We start from the raw sequence: 19,483 nt of genomic DNA on the forward strand, positions 1-19,483 counted from the left end.
AACCTGTCAAGAGTTATAAAGGGGACCTGTCCGTACGAGGTGAGAGAACATGCTGTCTGTACACATCAGGCGGCTTTCAACCCTCCAACAATGCGGGGCGGGAAACAGCGAGGCCTTAACAGTTCAATTCTGTCTTCCCTCACAAAACCACTTAAGTCAGCTCTGGTTCATTAAGACTAATGTACCATCTGCTTCCCAGGGCGCTCCTCATTAAATATGGTGGAGAACATATCTCACGTCTGCAGCACTGAGCCTGTTGGTGGACAGTATGTTCAACATGGTGGAAAAAAATGCCTTGACAGATATTTTGCATCTAAAGACATCCCAGGGAGCTTGTCACACCCAAAACTAAGATTCAGTCAATCAGGAAAAAGGTTTCTCTTGTAACCATAAATCATTGTTTCCTCAAAGTATCAACAGATCCACATTATTGGATGCTTGTTTTCAAACAGGGCAGAGACTTGATCAGCAGAGTTTTATATAGTGTTTCATCATAAAATGGTCCATATAGTCCAAAAGAATTGTTGAAGAGCACTAGTCCAAAGAGCCTGAGGTAACACACTTACCACCTTCATAAACTGGCCAAAGTAATCTCTTTTGTTTATCTATTTTCCCAGACAATTAAATTCTCCATTATTGTCACCGTGTATTACAAGGACATATGTGCGTGGGTGTGTACTGTAGAAGTGTGAGTACACTTACGCTTACAGTTACGCTTTATGTAAGCACTTACTGTATTTTTCCATCCGACACCACATACACTGTTTATTGTAAGATAAGTGGTGAAACTGCTTTTGTCACAATTTAATTTTTTTTAAATATGATGCTTAAAAAAAAAAAAAAAAGCTGCGTTAATCACATTTCTCAACGCTGGCTCGTCTCTTTCGAAATGAACAGATAAATAATTCAAGAGTAAATGCCAGAGAAAACACATTAGTTTTAAATATACATTGGACTGCAGTGTTCTGGTTCTTCTGAAAGTAAACATCTTTTAACTTCAGTCCCTCAGCAACACCCACTGTGGAGCTGAGGAATGGCTCTTTCATCTGCTTTTGAGGCTTGTGCAGGTGCTACTGGCTGCACTTGTAGCTGCAACTTTGTTTGCTCAACCAGCCCAATTATTCAATTTTTATAACTGGATACATTTAGAATGGGGCTGCTTTTATAGCTTTTATACTAAATCATATTCATTCCCTCCAGGTTAATTTTTCAAAATCTTTTTTGGCCATTGTGGGGGTAATTCAATTGCAGGAGACAAGTGATGCAACATGAGTTGTTTGCTCACTCCTAGAACAAAGGTTACAACATAACAAAGATGTTCTAGTTTGTTCAGTCCCCAAGCTGAGTGAATTGTGTTCATATCCACATTACATCAACGTGCAGAGATCCCAAGAGGTCCTTTAGAGCAAGATGTTAGACATGATGCTGCAAGACTACATGCAGTGTAAGAGCAGTGGCAATCCTCAGTTGAGAAACATGTGCTTAAAACTGAAGGATTTTCAATTGATAACTACAGATGGACCACAAGGAATTTTATTTTATTTTTTTGTTTTTAGTAAGTACAAAAAAAAAAAACCTCAAAGTTTTTAAAGTGGGTTTTCTCTGATAGTATCAAGTTCTCAAGTTGTGCCACAATTTCAAATTCTTACAAGTGTTGAAGTGTGGGAATTATGTTTCAATCAGTTCTGCGTGTTTTATCTCATATTGTTGAATGTGAACAAGCTTGCATTCATTTTTGTTGAGTGTTTTTATAACTTAAACCCATAGACTGTATATAAAGACGGACGAAGCCCCTGTGACGACACCCGGTTTTGAAGCTTAGAGTGGGCTGCTCTGCTACTGCCATCTTGGCAGCGCCTGACTCCGCCTAACTCCTGGCTAATTCAAAAATGGGCCAAGAAGTGGAGCATGTGTGGAGCTGAAACTTCATGCTGGTTTGTGTCAAGCGTACGCTCACCCATCTGTCACTCAAAACAGCACACCCCTTAATTATGATTACCTTTATGCCTTCAAAAAATTTTAAACTGTGATTTATGTTAAAATTCCCTCTCTGTACAGGTGTCACAAAGGGGTAAGTTACCAGGCTGTACATGTTTATTTTTGCTGTAAAGACATTTCAACATTGGAGTCTACGGAGATTGACTCGCTTTTGGAGCCATTCAAGCAATTGCAAAATATATATATTTTGGTCTAGACTTCTAATGTTACAAACTACAACCAAAAGACTTTTATATGAATACAGCACATATTTCAAGTAAAAATTTACTTTCAAGTGCAATATTGCCATGGGAAACCACTATTCATGCTATCTCCACGTTTTGAGTCCAAATTCTGGCGCCCTCTGTAAATGTTTTTGTAATCTACAGCTACATTACAGACACTTTTCTTATGTCATAAGATTATGTCAGACCAGAATACCTAATTACTGTTAAAGTGCTTTTGAACAAAGCAAAATTGGGGATTCAGCATATAGCAAATCTGTTGGAACAAATATAGCAACAAATCTGTTGGAACAAATCTGCTGCTATATTCTGAAGCCTGCAAGAGAAATTATCTTTCAGCCGAACTTCCCCAGTTAAATATAGGCTAAAAAGGGAGTAAACTGTCTCCTATAATACACAAGAAAGTGTTGTGCCTCAGCATAAAATGGATGGGAAGTCCTTATTGTATTAAAAGGCTTGTCAGTCTATGACAGTGCACTGTGTGTCTGTGTGTTCTGTAGTACAGTATGAAATCTAATTAATCAGTGAGGCCACTTATAGCCCTGCATGATGCTAACAGAGATTAAGCTTTATCGAAAGACAAGAAGCAAAAATAACTCATTTCAATTAACTTCTATTGTGGCTTATTTTAGTCACATAAAACAAAGGAGAGAGGCAAATACAGATTATAAGCATCTCCAGCAAGAGGATCACAATTCCTTTAGCCCTCATGGTGAAGCTCTCATGTTTTCACACTGAAATCACATGTCACAACACACCCGAGACACTAGTAAATTCTGCTGAGCAGCTGTCAAAATGCTTCTTCTCTACACTTTTCTCAGGGGCGTTTACTCTCTGCAATGCCAAAGAGAATACTGTGAAATGAAAAGAGCTCCCTGGAGTTATATTTCTTCTCTCGACCACTGGACACACTGGAGAAGCTTTCTGCAGATGGACACATACCGTGCAGTTTCCTCATGAAAACACTACGGGCAACATTTTGGGGAGGCACACTGCACAGGCAAGAGGCTTTACTGAAAGCTCAAACAGGCAAAGGCTGCTGAAGTCAGCTTCTGGCACGATAAGACAAAGCTGTCAACTTGTTATACACGGGGCTTTCACTGCCCATACCCTGCCACTATCTCTCCATATCTTCCTTTGTCCTTGTGCTTTCATTTTTCAGTGACACAGTGTGCCATATTTTCTTATATAATGCCCTGGTGCAAAGTAAGGAATTTCATGATGATTTTTTTAATGAATATACATGAATATATGTGTTTGAGGGTTCTACATTCTTTATGTTGTGCTAATGTAGTGTTTTGTTGATTTATGATCTAAGAAGTCACATGTTACCATCCGGAGGCTTAGTTGTGACTTTCAAACGCACTATGCAACCATGATGACCCTTTGGCCCTGCAACAGCTCCAGAGCTGGGTGACCCTAATTACAGTGTTGGCTTTTCTGCCAAACCATCTCATTGGAAACCAGTCACAGCTTTGGCGACCCCGGCATACGAGCTGTTCCCAATGGAAAGCAATTTAATGCTTGGCTGCTCAAAGAACTAAATATATGCAGCCCAAGAAATCCCTTAGATAAATTAGAGCAGGGCAAGCAGACTCTGAAAGAGCTTTATCTAAGGCCTGATGAGCCACCTGTCACTTAAGAGGTGAAATGAAACCAGAATGTTGAATTCTGTCACCAAGCAGCAGGTACAGAGTGACCCGTGGTGAGACACTACTGGGAAAAGAGCGGTGCACCTGCAGACCACAGGTGCTACCTGAAAAGAGAAGAACCTAACTGTACAGTACAGTATAGTTCCAACATACTCAACCTCATTGATTTTGGATTGATCATTTTTGCATTTGAGACCCTTAGCTTTGGACATGAAACTTCCCCATCCCAATTCTGTTTCTGTTGTCAGACAATGGGACAAGTATGAAAGAGTGACTGAAATGTGGCCCATTAAGACAACATGTCACCTCCAAGCCATTTTCAAGCTACTGATCTGCTTCTAAAACCCTGATTTTATAACCGCAGTGCGGCCTGACAAAATCAACAAACACATAAGCCCAAAGCTGTTCTGGGATTTCAGCTATATCTACCTTAAAAATGAGAAAGTTCGTCATTCATATGTCATAGACGGCATAGAGATGTGTGCCTGTGGAGGGAAAGCCCTACCTTATGCTTGCAGGGCAATACTGCAGTAGCTAAGGTTTGTCCAAAAAGTTGCTAGATTCGGTTGCAGGTCTGAAGAGTCGGTTAATCTAGTGTCAAATGCACTAAGTTAGCAACACTGCTTGTTTGCACCAAATCATTTTGAATGACCTTTGGGGAAACTTACACTTGGCCAGCTGACCAACGGTGTAACCTGATCACTCAGTCAGTCAGACACAGACATTCAGTTTTATGGGAATGGCCTCGCTGTTGCGGTCAAGCCAAAGAGGATGTGTCTACATCGCTTGTAACAGCCTTTTGCTGTCTGTGTGTTGAAATTGACAAAGTTAATGCAGGTTCTTTCCCAGTAATTCACATGGAACTGCTAACAGAAAAATGTCCTTTTGAAGTACACTGCACAAGGATGGTTGAGGAGCAAATCAGCCTGGGTTGAAAGGTTCTAAGCTTGAGCTAAGACCATGATGACCTTTAGATTGAAACAATGTCCTGGGGAGTCAAACCCATTAAGCACAGTAACTGTACTGGAGTGAGCCCTGCACCGAGAATCCATCTCCTTAGATTAGCCGACAGCAAACAGGCCACCGACTGGGGCCTGCCTCAGTGGAGTGATGCCTGTGCTGCCTTGAAGCAGCCTAGACAATGTAATCCCATTTGCCCTCCAAAGACTGGAGATGTGCCTCCTTGGACCTCTTTTAAAACTCAAAAGTACACGTAAAGAACACACACACACATGCAAACACACATCTTCCCACAAACCAGTGGTGAATAGATGCCAGAGAGGAAATGGGAAAGGACAGCAGAAGCCTTTTTGCTCTTGATATATGCTCTGAACCAAAGTCTGACGTATTCCTTTCATATATGATTTGCATTTGAAGGCTTGAACAAACAAGAACCATTTTTCAGTCATGACTAAAATGGATCTTTACAAGGACATCTGTCAGCTGAGTGATTAGGACGCAAATTATGTAGAAAAGCAGTTACAGAAATAGTCTTTACAGAAGTATCAGAAAAAACTATTCCTAATGTTTAGTCCAATACAACATGGTTAAGGTTAGAAGAAGAATATTGTCATGGGTAAAGTAAACAAATGTGGAGATGTCAAATTAGGATACTCTTTATACCTGCCCTTTGATGTTTTCTAACCACCTTCCTTTTTCAGCAGATAAATAAAAGCCTGTTGTAGGTTCTTGCTTTTCTATTAAACATAATTATAGTGTCTTTTAAGCTTCTCTGACAAACAACCAATACCATAATTTCTTTTTAATTTATTTTATTTTTTTTTTGTAGGGAACAGTTTACTGGGCCCAACTGTGAGATGTCTCTTTTATGTTCTGATAACCCCTCAAATTGTTTCCTGTGATGAGAAGACATTGTTTGCCGCTGTTTACTGTAAACAAGGTGGGATTAATACAGCTCAGAGTTCTTCTACCAACAAGAATAGAATAGAAAAACGTGAGAGAATATGAAACACCTGTGTCAAAAAAAACCAACAAAACAAAAAGGCCATAGGTTGTTTGTGCAGCAGGTTATTATGACCCATAGTTACATTTTGTTGTTAGGTGACATCTAGTGGCCATAGTAATTATGGCAGGAGCAAAGGGAAAAGTGATGTAGTTTATAGAGGAGGACACAGGAGGAGGGTGGGGTGGATGGATGAGTCAACAAAACAAAAGACTTTTACACAGGAAAATGATGTTTGATCCCCTTGTGAAAGTAGCAACTTATGTTGTTTATCATGGTAACCGTGACAACCAAGGTCCAGTATGCCCATAGGAGTGTCTCCTATGGGCATACTGGACCTCGTATCAGAGGGTTGAAAAAAACCACCTGTATGGTTGATCAGGTAGGAGGACTCGGTGTCAGAGGCATCCGGTTATACTGTCAATTTCAAGAAATAAACGGACACTTGCCAGCAAATCATCACAAAGAATTTCGTGGTGTAATGAGCAATAAATGCATAATCATGCCACCTTTTGTGAGGATGGTGTCGCGACTCATTCCCACCCATTGGTATTAATAACTGGTGCTTGCTGAGGATCCAAACCAACAAAGGTATTTATTCATTTTCCACTGGTTCTGTGGTTCAAGAATTTAAAATAGGTCACATTTTCACATTTTAATAACCACAAATTTAAAAAGAGTAAAAAGGCTACTATGGCTACTGAAAAACTTGGAAATGTAAGCTTCCCATCCAAGTTAAAATCTTTGATATACATTCATTTCATTTTACTTCCTTTTTGATATTTGACTTTCACTGACAACCATTATTAATCCTGGTGGTTTTGATGTCGTCCAGTCACCTGGGCTCCAGAGTCTTTGCTATCTGTGCATCAATGAACACAACGGAAATAAGTCTTGTACATAATTGCTTCATTTTTTTTTTTTTAAATTGTGTGTGATTTTGATGTCCACCTTCCTGTAAAGTCCAATAAATTAAACCAAAATCAAAGCCCAGTTGATTCTGTGTTGTTTTGAGTCCACTGAAACAGCTGCATGCATTTGACAGTGACAGAATTCCTCACCAAAACCACTGAAGCCCAGCAGAGAGTTTCCTCCAAGCCCCAAAGTAATCACACAGGCTGCAGCTCCACTGTTTTACTTTGATGGCAGCACAGTGTCTGTAAATGATACTAAGCAATACCCTGTGCCTCTGTTTGTTGTTGAGCAGTCGCAGCCCAGGTTTGTCTCTAAGTGCTGAGTATATTTACCCTCTATCCAGTGCCATGCTTTGTTGCACTCTGTGAAACAAGGTAGAATTCAATTACATCATGGCTGAAGCCCTGACAAGAGCTCACTCTTGTTTCAATCACCCCACAGGTGGATATGTGGATGAGGAGAAGTGGCGCTCAAGTCACCACATTGTGAACGACCAGAGGGCAATGAGGTGTGAGGAGGCACTCAGAGGGTGGTGGTCAGCCGCACAGAGAGATGTGCCAGAGAGGAAATCCTGTCCATCAAATAAGAGCATCGGCCTATACTGTAGGTCGGGTAAAAGAACTTTATTTTGAAACTCTGGAGTCATAAAAGACATTGATGAGGCTTGGTGAGGAAGTAGTTGGCGGCAACTGAAAGAAGTGAGTTGTTGCAATCTGCATGCTTTGTTTTCTGTACAAAACTAAATATGACGTTTAAATGGTCTGCTACACAAAATGGATGGAAGACAACATCTTTTTCAGAGCATCCGTTCCAAGGTTGAATGATTTTTCACTATATTGCTTTGTTTTTTTTGTTTTTTTTTCAAAAATGCTACAGCGCTTCCAGGAACTGTGAGTCACAGGACATGTACGCTGCAGCCATCACAATGATGGCCCTCTCCAAGGACCCTGCCCATGCCCAGAGCAAATGAACAGAGTCTGATAAAACAAACACCATCAATCATCATTATTGTCACACTTTTCATTGAGTTCATAATTTCCCTGTGAAAACGTGTGTGGATCCATGGCTGCAAAGACAATTTAAGGCAGTAATCAACCATGTTACGCGTCCACACAGATAATTAATGGGTGACGTTAGGAGAAACAGGGTGTCACGGGAACGGTGTAAACCTTGTTTGTAAAGCCCTACGTATTTCACCTTATTCCTCTCAATAATGTGATATGTTTGTCAGTAGTCCTCAGGGCTGGACTGTCCTCAGTGATTGAATGCTGCCTTGTCCTGGGGGAGGCCAGATCATTTAACTGCTATTCTCTTCAGTCCCTATGGGAACTCTTTTTTTTTTGTTTGTGTGTCCTGTCTGCCTCATTGTGTATACAGCCAGTAAATGATATTTATGGTTAAAGCCTACAGAGGGATGTTGTGATGATAACACAAACATACCACAGGCTGCATCGTGACAGTGAGAAATATGGCAGGGAATTAAATCAAGATTGCGGTGTTAAAAGGGTCACATCTACACGGGAGCCGACTTTCATCAAAGCTGACGAGAAATAATGCTTAAAAAAAAAAGAACCATTCTGAACTAACTGTGAACATGACCAACACTTTGACCTTAACTTAACACAAACTACCTATTTACTACTAATTACTACAGGAACTGTAACCCCAAGTTTGAGACCAGGATTCGAATTACATGGTGGATTGGGGGGGGTCTGACGGGGGTGACCTTCTTACCTGTAACTGTACGTATTACAATATATTCCTAATATTCATGTGTAGAAGAATCTTGTAATATGATTTCAGACACCCTTAAAGCAGACCACACCATCTACAAGCGTTAAATTTAGTTAAACATCTAAGGCCTGTGTCCATAAATATCTGCCCCCATACACTGCACAGACACTGTAGGTAAATCTAAGTAGCAGTTTCTAACTCTACCACTTGTTTTAGTTTAGTTAGTTACAGTTTATGAATTAGATTATGTCAAATATCTACAGATGAGCAATAGTGTCAGCTAGTTTCTTACTAGCCTTAAGTTGCAGTTTTGCTAACTAATTTCAGCTAGCACCCTAATAGGCACACTCATTTTTAGTGTTGGCTTTGCATTTCATTACCAATATAAAATGTCATATATTATTTAATTTTAGCAAGTACTGGTGCTCAGTCCGGGGAAGTGAAGCAATGGAGGATTAGTTTTGACATTGATACGTTTTGTTTTTTTTAAAGTCTTTTTCTGCCCGTGCTGGTTTAGTCAGTCTTTTAGCATTTTGATATTGGCTTTTAGGACTCACCCACTTTGTTCACTCAGGATTTCAGGGGTTTCACCTGATTGGGTAATTGAGCAATAAAAAAAGCTTGTGTGTAAAAGGCAGAGTAATTAAGTACATTTATTAAGTAATTAAGTAATTAAGTACTGTACTCAAGTACAATTTTGAGGTACTCCTACTTGAGCCTAGGACAGCACTGACTCATGTAGCTTTTACAGTGAACTACACACATCTCCCTCCTTGAAAACCTGGAAACAGAATTTTCTGTTCATCCAGCCTGAGCAGATACAACTGGATTTCTGACTCACATACGTTTTTTTCTTTGCTCTAGTTTTCACCAATATTTGTTGACATGAGTAACTCTCCTTGGGCCTGATAACAAATAACCAAGACCACAAAATGTGATGTCATCAGAGGGCATAGCCTACAGCTCTACCATTGACTGTACTTTGGAGACCAAGCTGCTGTTTGGGATTTTAACCCCAAATGTTCTTTTCTTTTTATTTTGCAAAAGGTTTTAAACTGAAAAACCAAATATATCTTGGGTGATATCAAAATGCAGTTTGTATGTAGGCCGCACAATTTAAGAGAAGCCGTCTACAGACTTAGCTAGCAGGCAATATCCATTCTTTCCATGTTACCATAGAAAATCTATTCGAAATATGGCACATTTCCCTGTGGTCGAATTGAAAAAACCAGTGGTACACTTTGGGCCTCGCCTCTGCCATTTTGGTTTTTAATAATGATTGCTGTACTCAGTCACCCCTTTTGAAAATCTTCTCATTCACAGGAGCTAGGTTCCAATAAGTCAATGGCAAATGCATTCTGTTTTAGCACATAAGCTAACACCAGCACTGTTGCTTGCACATTATGGACACACATCTCTGCATTCTGCCTATCCTTTTCCCTTCCAATCTCCTCCTCACCTCTTCTTTCTATTCATCTATCGGTTCTTGGCTCTGGTCACTGCATATCAGGTCTGGCCACAGGCTAATCGTGCGTCCCACAGGCTCAGCAGGACTCGAGCAATCTGAGGGCAGCACATTACCCTAGACATACTTTAGTGTGGCATGGCAGCCTGAATGCCATGTCCGCAGAGAAAAAGCAAGAGAGAGAGAGAGAGAGAGAGAGAGAGAGAAACCTCTGGTGTTTGGCCCATTGTCTGCTTTCAGCAGGTTTTTTGGCTCTGTGAAATCATTTTGCACCACTAATGACGTCCTCTCACATGCTGCAATCCATCCAAAATCTTTTGGATAGCCACAGGGAGTGTGCACTGGTCGAGGTCATAAATAACCTGGCTGCTTTTGGAGCTGTGGTAAAGATTCTGGAGAGAGACTTATAGGTAAAGCTTTCAATTCAGACATGACTTTGCACTAAAAACACAAACGTGTAGAACCAGGACTGCATTAAAGTTTGATGAACTGGGTCATGAAATATGAAAACCCTGATAAAGTGGATGTTAATAGGTTGCCTATGGGTGGACCAAGACTGTAAGTGAGGTGAAGCTCCCTCCTGCAGAAATGACTTATTAAAAAAAAAGTGCTGCATGTGTGTGTGTGTGTGTGTGTGCATGTACATGCAAATGCTGAAGCTTCTCATAATGATACAAAACTGGATCTTTACAATTTGCACTGTGTGCAACAGATGGATTATTAAGCATTTACACAGTAATGAAGAGTCATTTAGTCATTATCCACTTACCTAATACATTGTTAAAGACTTTATGTTCAATAAAGTGCTCCAAGTTTATATTACGCTGAATGACATCAAAGACACAAATGCAAAAATACACAATTTCAATTAATTCACTGCTAAAATATCATCAACAAAGTTCCACATGTACTTACATTAAGAGGTTTTGAGGTCTGTCCCTCTGTGTATCTGCAGGATTGGATCAAATGAAATGCAAGGACTGTCCATGGTTGATACCTTGAAAAAGTTGTTGTTCACTATGAATAATCTATCAGGGACATGATGAGGAATGCATAAAACTGCTGCTGATTACTTTTTCTTTTTTTCTTTTTTATCTTAGCTACACTTGCTGGGATATGTGGGTATGGTTGAGTCTGAGCTGACATTATAGCCTTTTTTCCTTGTTCCGTCTGTCTCTTGATTCCTTCCTATGACTGGTGAAACAATTAGCTAGTTAGATAGGCTTATTGACAGAAACTGCAGTTATGTTGTGGTGGGCTCTTTGAACTTGTGTTGGGCACTGTTCATTATTTCTGACATTTCATTGACTGCAAAATTAACAAAAAAGAAATGACTCATTTATAATCATCATAATAATTAAGTGAAACCTTTGTCCCTGCCTGAATCTACTGTATTTTAGGGCCCAGTATGGCAGAACTACCATCCAGTCATTTTGACAAGAGGGCATGAAGAGGACTGGAGTGCCCACTACTCTGGATATGAATCAAATCAATGACTCCATCATTAATATTTCCATCCATTTCCTATCCTTTTTTATCTTGTGCAGGGATGTGGGGATTTAACTTGTGGAGCTGGAGCCTGCCCTAGCACGCACTTCGGCAGGTTACACCCTGAACAGGTTGGCAGACGATCACACAACTAACACAGACACACAGAAAACACATCTGTAGCGTGTCAACTAACCTGCACCCAGGGGAAGCCCACATGGACACTGGGAGATTATTAACTCCACAAAGGGAAGAAGGAGGTTCAAAGTTTCACCTCTGAGCCGGTGCACTGCCAATTTTTGCAGGGAAGTACAACATTTGCAGTCCTGTTAAGAGCATATGTTCCCACTATTTCAAGAAATCAATTCTGTTATTACTGCACCAACATTTTTTTTTTTACGACACATAAACTGTTTCAATCAATAGTCTTATGGGTACTTGAACAGGAATTAAAACCTAATACTGTTAGCGTCAGTCCGACTTCAAAATAAAGGCATTGTTCGGTGTGATATTCTAACCCAATTTGAGTGCAGAGATGGTGAGAGATGAATAACATGTTTGTGATGCTCTTTTGAGAGTGACAAGAGAAAGGCGGAACTTGAAAAGAGGCTGGGAGTGCTAATGAGCCTTATTTTAAGAACACAACGCCGCCATGAATATTTAACAGCTCGTCTCCTTTATCATCCACCAAAACATAAAGTCTGATGAATTCACCACTCCGGGTGAAAAATGATCTGTGTAAAGCTGCCTTTCCCGAGATGCCTCTGTACAATATTTTTGTACAGTCATTAGAGTCACTATAAAACAAAACCTCTACATTAATATTGCAACAGTAATTTTAAATATATGAGCCTATTTTGAAAATAACCAATGTAGCGATACACACATATGCACACACTGATTGTCCAAGTAACTCATACTGTACATTAGTAAGACAGAGTATCAATAAAAAAAACAGCAAATTATGCTTTTAAATATGCTTTAAATAAATACGTCAACAATCACACTCTTCACCTCTTCCTTCATGGCACTCCAATCATTCACGGCTACTCGTATAAAACTTTCCCCACACGTATAAAGAGGGCAAGTTTCAAGGTGGTCCAAAAGAGATCCTGCAAGGTGCTAAGTCCCATGGACTCACTTTGTTGCTAAGCAACAGCAAGGGCACCGATCCTTTTTCAGGAGAACAACTCCACTGTCCAAAATAAATAAAGATAGAAGGAACACACCGTGAACCTCTTCAGCGGGGTTAAGTCGCTGCGAATAACACTCAGCAAACATCAAGTGCCGAGGCTGCAAAGGCCACAGGGTTGTTTATGTTTGGTAATTAGACTCTTTGCTCTCAGGACACAAAGAAATGTTCAACATAGTTACAATTCTCAAAAGGTTTACAGAGTGAGAACAGGCGAAATTCAGAGTTAATGACACTTATTTCAGACAAAATTATGAATTGGTTGGCTAAATTTTGTGTGGTGTAAAGACAAATATGAAACAATGAGATGTCATATTTTTAGGCTGTGCGGACACTCACAAGATGGGAATTGCATGGAAATTCTGCATGCAGGCTTCGTCCTTCATTTTCATGAAGAAAACGTGAGCAAACACCCTGAGATCAAAAGGCTACTGGGCTACTAACAAAAGTAACTAGGACTCCTTATCAAAGAAGCCGGGCTTTATCTCATTAAAGCAGGCGTGAGAAGGGGGGAGGAAAAAGCTCTGGTTCCAAAGGGAAATGAAACAGTTTTGCCTGTATTTGCTTTGTTACTTAGCTAGAACAGCTCAAATTAATTACTCTCATCTTCCTCACTCTATTCATTATTCTAGCTGTAAACACATTAGTCAAATGAAATGTCGACGAGCACACCTGGCTTCCTTATCGTTTTGTGCTGTGGACGACGGGGTGGTTCAGCTTTCCGACGTGCTGCAAGCAAGAGTATTAAAGAAACTCGGTGCCATTTATAGGATATGGTACCTGCCGCCTCTCCTACCGATAGCTGCCTCCCAGGAAGCCTTAATGTATGAGATTTGTCAGTGTCAATTTCCCAGCTAATCTCTCTGGTCCACCTCGCTACTGCCTCTGCCGCGCATTCATTCCGCTGCTCTGTCTCTTACCTGCTAACACTATCCTGCGTAGGGCACAAAGGCAACGGGAGGCCGGGGGATAGGAATTGCATCTGTGGGAGCCAAAGCTGCAGTGTGACCCAGCGTGTAGGCTTCAACCAGCAGAGTTGATACACTTCCAAGGAAAACTGTGTTGGCTTTATCCTGACTCATTAGTGCTGCTGGTCCCAATGGCACAAGGTCTGAGCTTTAACTCATTACAAACCATGAAAATAAAACCAACTTGGAGAAGTTAGACTCCAACTGATCCACAAATAGTGCTTTCAAAATACCACGATTGAACTTAGTGAACAAGATGTTTTCTGCAAAACAAGCCTCCTATTGTATATGTTTGAAAGGAGCAGGTTTGTTTTTACAGATGTTTCACATATTTATTTTTTTTCATCTCTACTCATCCAGAAGTTGATTCATGCTGCATGACACTTCCTGTTCATCAGGAAATAACAAGCAGAATAGCCACAAATTATAAATGAGCAGATGATTATGCATTTCCTGTCTAATAATAATAATAATATTAATACATGTTTAATTTGTGCTATTTTGTCCTTGATCTTTATCATTTAATCCTGCTCTGTGTAAGGGTGGGAAACCGGTGAGGGATTACGTTATTGTACCAATGATTTGATGTGAAACGTCACATGAAAAGTGGTTTTCATTAATTTTTCAATTAATTAAAATATTTCTCAATTAAACTTTTATTACAAAACATCCCCTATGGCACAAGGGATGGGATGATTATCAATATAACTACATACTTCATTTCTGCAGCATGAGCATTTACAGTTTTTCTGTTTGGTTTAATCCTTCTTTAATACTGTACATTCTGGGAGAAGGGTGTTTTGTACAAGAGCTGAGAGAGAACAGAAGTTGCTTATTTTTGGTTCTTAAGGTGTTTTTTTTTATCTTGTGAAACGTTTTTGGCTTTAATATTTCATTTGCATGCCTTAATTAGTGAGGAGCAAAACATCTATACTTGTGATTATAATTTGACATAATGTGGTGAGGCATAATAATTGCATGAAGAGATGGCATACACAAGTGACATTGCAACGAGGTAATGTAGGGTTCAGCTCACTCCCAATACTCAGAGTGAGCTGCAGTAACCAGGTTGAGCTCCAGTGACGTTCAGGACACCAACACAGACTCAAGCACAGAGGAGGAAGAAACTGCTAATCAATAGAGAAAGAAAAGCTTTTTTGTTAAAAATGTATTACATCTGAATGGATGGCCCCAACTGCTATTTTAACAGCATCACAAAACAGCATGACTCAAGAAGAAAGAAATTAGTTATTTCGTCACCAGACTAGAATTTGGCAGATAGAGAGGTGTAATTTGCCTTAAGTTCTGCAGTGAGCAAAATGCAAATTTAGGCTCATTACTGTTGGACTTTGGCACAGTGGAAAGCCTTTTGGCCAATAACATTACAACATCACTTAATTAAAATAATTCTGCAGAAACCCAAATGAAGACTGTGACTTGCATTAGCTTCAGACTTCAGAGGATGACATTCAAACTTTACCAATGTGAAATGAAAAGTTGGAACATCCTCTGCACTGCGGGTGTTTCTGATTCTGGTTATTTTCAGACGGGAATTTCTTTCCTATTTTTTTTTTTTTTTCTTTTTTGCATGTTTAGTGTTGATCACAGACTTTCTTGTTTGGTTTGTTTCCTGCTGTGTAGTGTTCTATCAGAGGAGGCCAAAAAACCCTGCATTTTTTGCCTCAGCTTGACAGAAAGTACATGTTACACTTCTGGGAACTCCCATATTCAAATACAAAATCTAAACTCATCATTTCTGCAGTTGAAACTTTAACTGAAGTTCTTCAATCAGCACTTTGGTTTTCTTTTTTTTTTGTCAATATAAAGTATGTAATGTTTTCTTTGCAAATGTTTGATGCTGGATTTAGTGATTCATCATATTCTGCGAACGGTGTGGAAACAGGAAGTAGACTAGTTATAACTAAAGCACACATTGTCCAAACCACCCCGAACTCTATGTGTTTGATCAGAGTCCCTGCCTGAAGACATCAACATGCCAATATTCAGTTATAGTCAAGGCGCCACCAGGTTGACCACTCCCACCTCAAACTTGGTCAGAAAGTACTTCAGACCTTGGTGATGCCTCATTGTGAAAATTGTGAGTTTTCATTTAAGGGTGTGTCTGTGGCAGCGTGGTTAACTTTGGAACAGGAAGTTGTTATAACTCAAAAACACATTGTCCAATCTGCCCCACACCTGAGATGTCATCAGTGATGTCCCTCACTGAGGACATCTGCATACTGACCCTTGAGTTACAATCATCATTTGATTTACATAAAATTTTCATGGTCGTGTTTACACCTGATTTACAGGAACATAACACATGTTTGGTGCATCTTCTCTAGCGCCACATGGTGGACACAAGTACAAATACAAAACATGCATCACATCATGCCTGCCGCCCGCCCACACAGCCCATGCAGGAAAAGACATCTATGTCAGTGTCAGTTAAAAAATATCAGAGGTGTGTGTGTGTGTGTGTGTGTGTGTGTGTGTGTGTGTGTCTGTGATCTCTTTTAGATTTGACGTTTGGAGTTTTTGTTTTTTTTGCGTACCACAGTATATATAGTAGTTTTCAGACTAATCACTGCTGTCAGAATTTAATGAGGGCAAATATTGTTTTGTGTCATCAGTAGTCTTTTTATGAGTTTTTGGACATAACTCTGCAGCAGGAAAATGTATGAGCAGGTGCGTGAAGCCAAAAAAAACCTTGTCATTTGACTTTCATGATAAATGCCTTTAAAGACATGTAAATGTGATGCAACATTACTGTAATAAGGGAGGCAGCAGCCTAAAGATGAATGATTTACTGCTGCTGCAGGGCAGCAGCCAAACAACAAGTAAATTAGAAACACTTAGACATTTGGACAAAACTGTTATCAGCTTTCTTGCTGAGAGTTATATATCTTCTCTGGCATGAAAGCAAAAAAGTATATTTCCCAAAATGTTCATTTTTCCTTTGACACTACGGTTTGTGGTGCCATTCAGCCAAAGTTTGGCTGCCAACAGCAAATACCTGCATCTGTAAAAGGTCCAGTGACAAGACAGTGCTGGGTAAGAGTGTGTGTGTGTGTGTGTGTCTGTGTGTTTTTCATTCTCACCTTGGCATTAATAATTTATCTGGCTGCACTCCATTAAGATCTGCAGGGTCTTAGGCTTCCTGTACCCAGGCTCACTGCGGTACATCAGCTGCAAAACACAAAGAGGACAACAGGTCAGACAACATGACAAAAAACACCATCATCTAAAAAAAACCAAATTTAAAGAAAGTAGGATTAAATAAAAATATCTGATAATGTTTCTGGATGATTTGGACAATCACCATGTGAGTCTGGACTTGACAGCCACAGTTGGGCTTTAGTTAGGTGAAATACAAACTCCTGCTCGAATGTGATACTGTTTTTTGGCATTTAGTGGAATCATATTGTGACTCTCTGTTACTGTGTAACAAGTTTTCAAGCAAACTGTTATTATTAAAAACAATAAACATGAGCCATGAAAGACCTTGTGAGTTGGTTTTGTCTGATGCAGGGAAAACACAGTGCAACACACTTTATTGCAATGAGCATTTGTTTGATTGTTGTATGTATGATTCTTACATTTATTTGTGGTATTTTGATCAATCCCGATACTGTATAAATAATCTGATGGCACTGAAATGTCCGGACTGTTCCTTTCCCTTTACATGTGATCCTTTAAATAGGTTGATCACCTGGTATTTTCACATCTGCTGGATTCTAAAGACATTAGACTGTGCTCCACTCCGTTCTCTGGTTCGTGTCTTTCCACTCTGTATTTAAATGTCCGGGGTCATGATTTACGATAAAATACTGCACCGTGTCTGAGCTTGATTGTTGTACGCAGCCCTGAAATGAGGCTTTGATGGCCATTTTTCCCTTATCTTCATGTTCCTGTATGGGTTATTAAAGCCCAGCGCTCTGCATAATATCTGACCTGTCAATCTGATTCCTTCAGCTGAGGACAAATTGTGATTAAAGTAACTTCCATTCATCAGCCACTCATCACAAATGTACAGTAATGTCCTTTTAGGAATGTATGGCTGTAATGTGTCCAAAAATATCTTAAAATCCTCGAGGATAAGTGACTTCTGGCAGCCCTGTTCTGCACTGTAATTTTAAAATCTCACTCTGTATGGCACATTGATTTATTCCCCACTAAGCATTAAACCATCAATTCGCTGCATACGACATTATGGCTCGTTCGAGGCTGTCTGGGGAGAAATTATCGTGCTCGATGATGTCGATGAGCTAAACCCATAGAACAGATGCACGCCTGATGTTTGAATTCAAAGCACAATGAAACATTTTGCTTCAAAGCACAGCGGATTCTCTCCGGAGACGAGCCAAAGGTGCAGAGCCGCATTCTGCAGAATCCTAGAAAGTCTTCTATTATCCAGAGGAATCAATTAAAGAGGGATTTTAATTACATATTGTCCAAGCTGTGCCGATGATCATTATGTGTGGCTGAAAAATCTCCTGCATTAAAATGACATCAGTTGAAACCTCCTCGTTATTTTATGTTTAACATGTTTTCATTTTAACTGAACGATTAAAAAAAAAACTCTTACAGTTAGTCTTTGAAACTTCACTGAATAAACTCAAATTCTTTAACTGCTTCTCTTGGCTCCAGAAAAGTTCATTTCATTTCATCAAATGTTCACCCAGTGATACATAAAACAGCCAAAAGAAGTCTTTTTTTTCCTCCTGCTTTACAGAGCCAGAATGAAGGCCTCAAAATGTTGGACTAGGTCTAGCCAAACTTGCTTTTCAGAGACTGCATCTTAAAAATGATAAATTTCCAAGTGCATATGTTACATCATTATGTTTTGCCGCAGTTACTCTTCATTGTTAAGATGGTCATAAAATCGCATTACCATATAATAATGCCACTAAACTAAAAATCATTTTAATCAGCTTGAAAACAGTTTTCCAATAAAGTCCAGAGCCACATCCGAAAACGGATGTAACAATAAGACAGGACAGCGGCAATAAACCGAACCCTACAGACTCGATTGTGCCTGTGTAACACCACTCGTCGTAGCAACACAACTTCAGCTGCAAACTAAATGTGTGAAAAGCCACAAACTGCAGACAGAACACTCTGGGATCACTTCAGTTGCTGCCCAGGCCATGTTCACACTGTGTATGAATTAACATTTAGCTCAGAAAAGGTCAGTTTTTTGGCTTTTTCAAGCAGCAGCATTTCCACTTTTCATAATAAGAAGAAAATATCTGTGAAGGTGTTGGGGAAACATCTGATTGAAGCTTCTTTAAGAGCACTTTTTCTCTGTTGACAATACATAGACACGAACCTGACAATTCCATACATAGCTAACATAATGTAAACCTGTCAGGTATTAGCATAATAAAGGGGGAAAAGATACTAACCCGGCACGCTTCGCTCTCATGCTTAATTCCTGCTCACACTAAAACGGGAGAAAATATTATCAGTGTTGTTGTAAACACAAGTACAAATCCCTGCTGTTATAGCAGTCATACTGAGAGACTTGTGATGTTTCGCAGTCATTTCCATTCCACAGCCAGCATTTGCATGTTTGATTTCCAGCAGCAGTGTGCAGCGCCTCTTTGTGCAACAATAGAGACACAAATAAATTAAGATCCATCCTTCCTGGCAGAGATTATTTATCTCCCTACTCAAGCTGTCTCAACTTCGAAAACACAGCTTCAAGTTATTCATCGCTATTCCCATACCCGTCGCCCACTGCCTTTACAGTGAAGCCGGCAGTCTGCTGCAAGCCTGTGCGTGTTTTTGTTGAATATCAGTCTCATAAAACAGCTGATAAAGTATTTGTTTAGCCCACTTTGGGTGTGCAGGTACCAGATGAATCATTGTAATGTAATGC

The 19,483-nt window shown here is 39.8% G+C and overlaps 1 protein-coding gene across 2 annotated transcripts in view; it reads right to left on the reverse strand.

The window, feature by feature from the left end:
- Positions 1-19,483, reverse strand: part of LOC139605538 (alpha-1,3-mannosyl-glycoprotein 4-beta-N-acetylglucosaminyltransferase C-like) — a 103,389-nt gene that overhangs the window by 68,370 nt on the left and 15,536 nt on the right. For both annotated transcript variants that reach the window (XM_071457107.1, XM_071457098.1), the window contains one exon: positions 16,701-16,788. The gene's annotated coding sequence lies outside the window, so the exon portion shown is untranslated. The remainder of the gene's footprint in view (positions 1-16,700; positions 16,789-19,483) is intronic.

This window comes from Trachinotus anak, unplaced genomic scaffold, assembly GCF_046630095.1.
Source record: "Trachinotus anak isolate AG129_WGS33_773 ecotype Australia unplaced genomic scaffold, CSIRO_AGI_Tana_v1 ptg000002l, whole genome shotgun sequence".
Taxonomy (NCBI): Eukaryota; Metazoa; Chordata; class Actinopteri; order Carangiformes; family Carangidae; genus Trachinotus; species Trachinotus anak.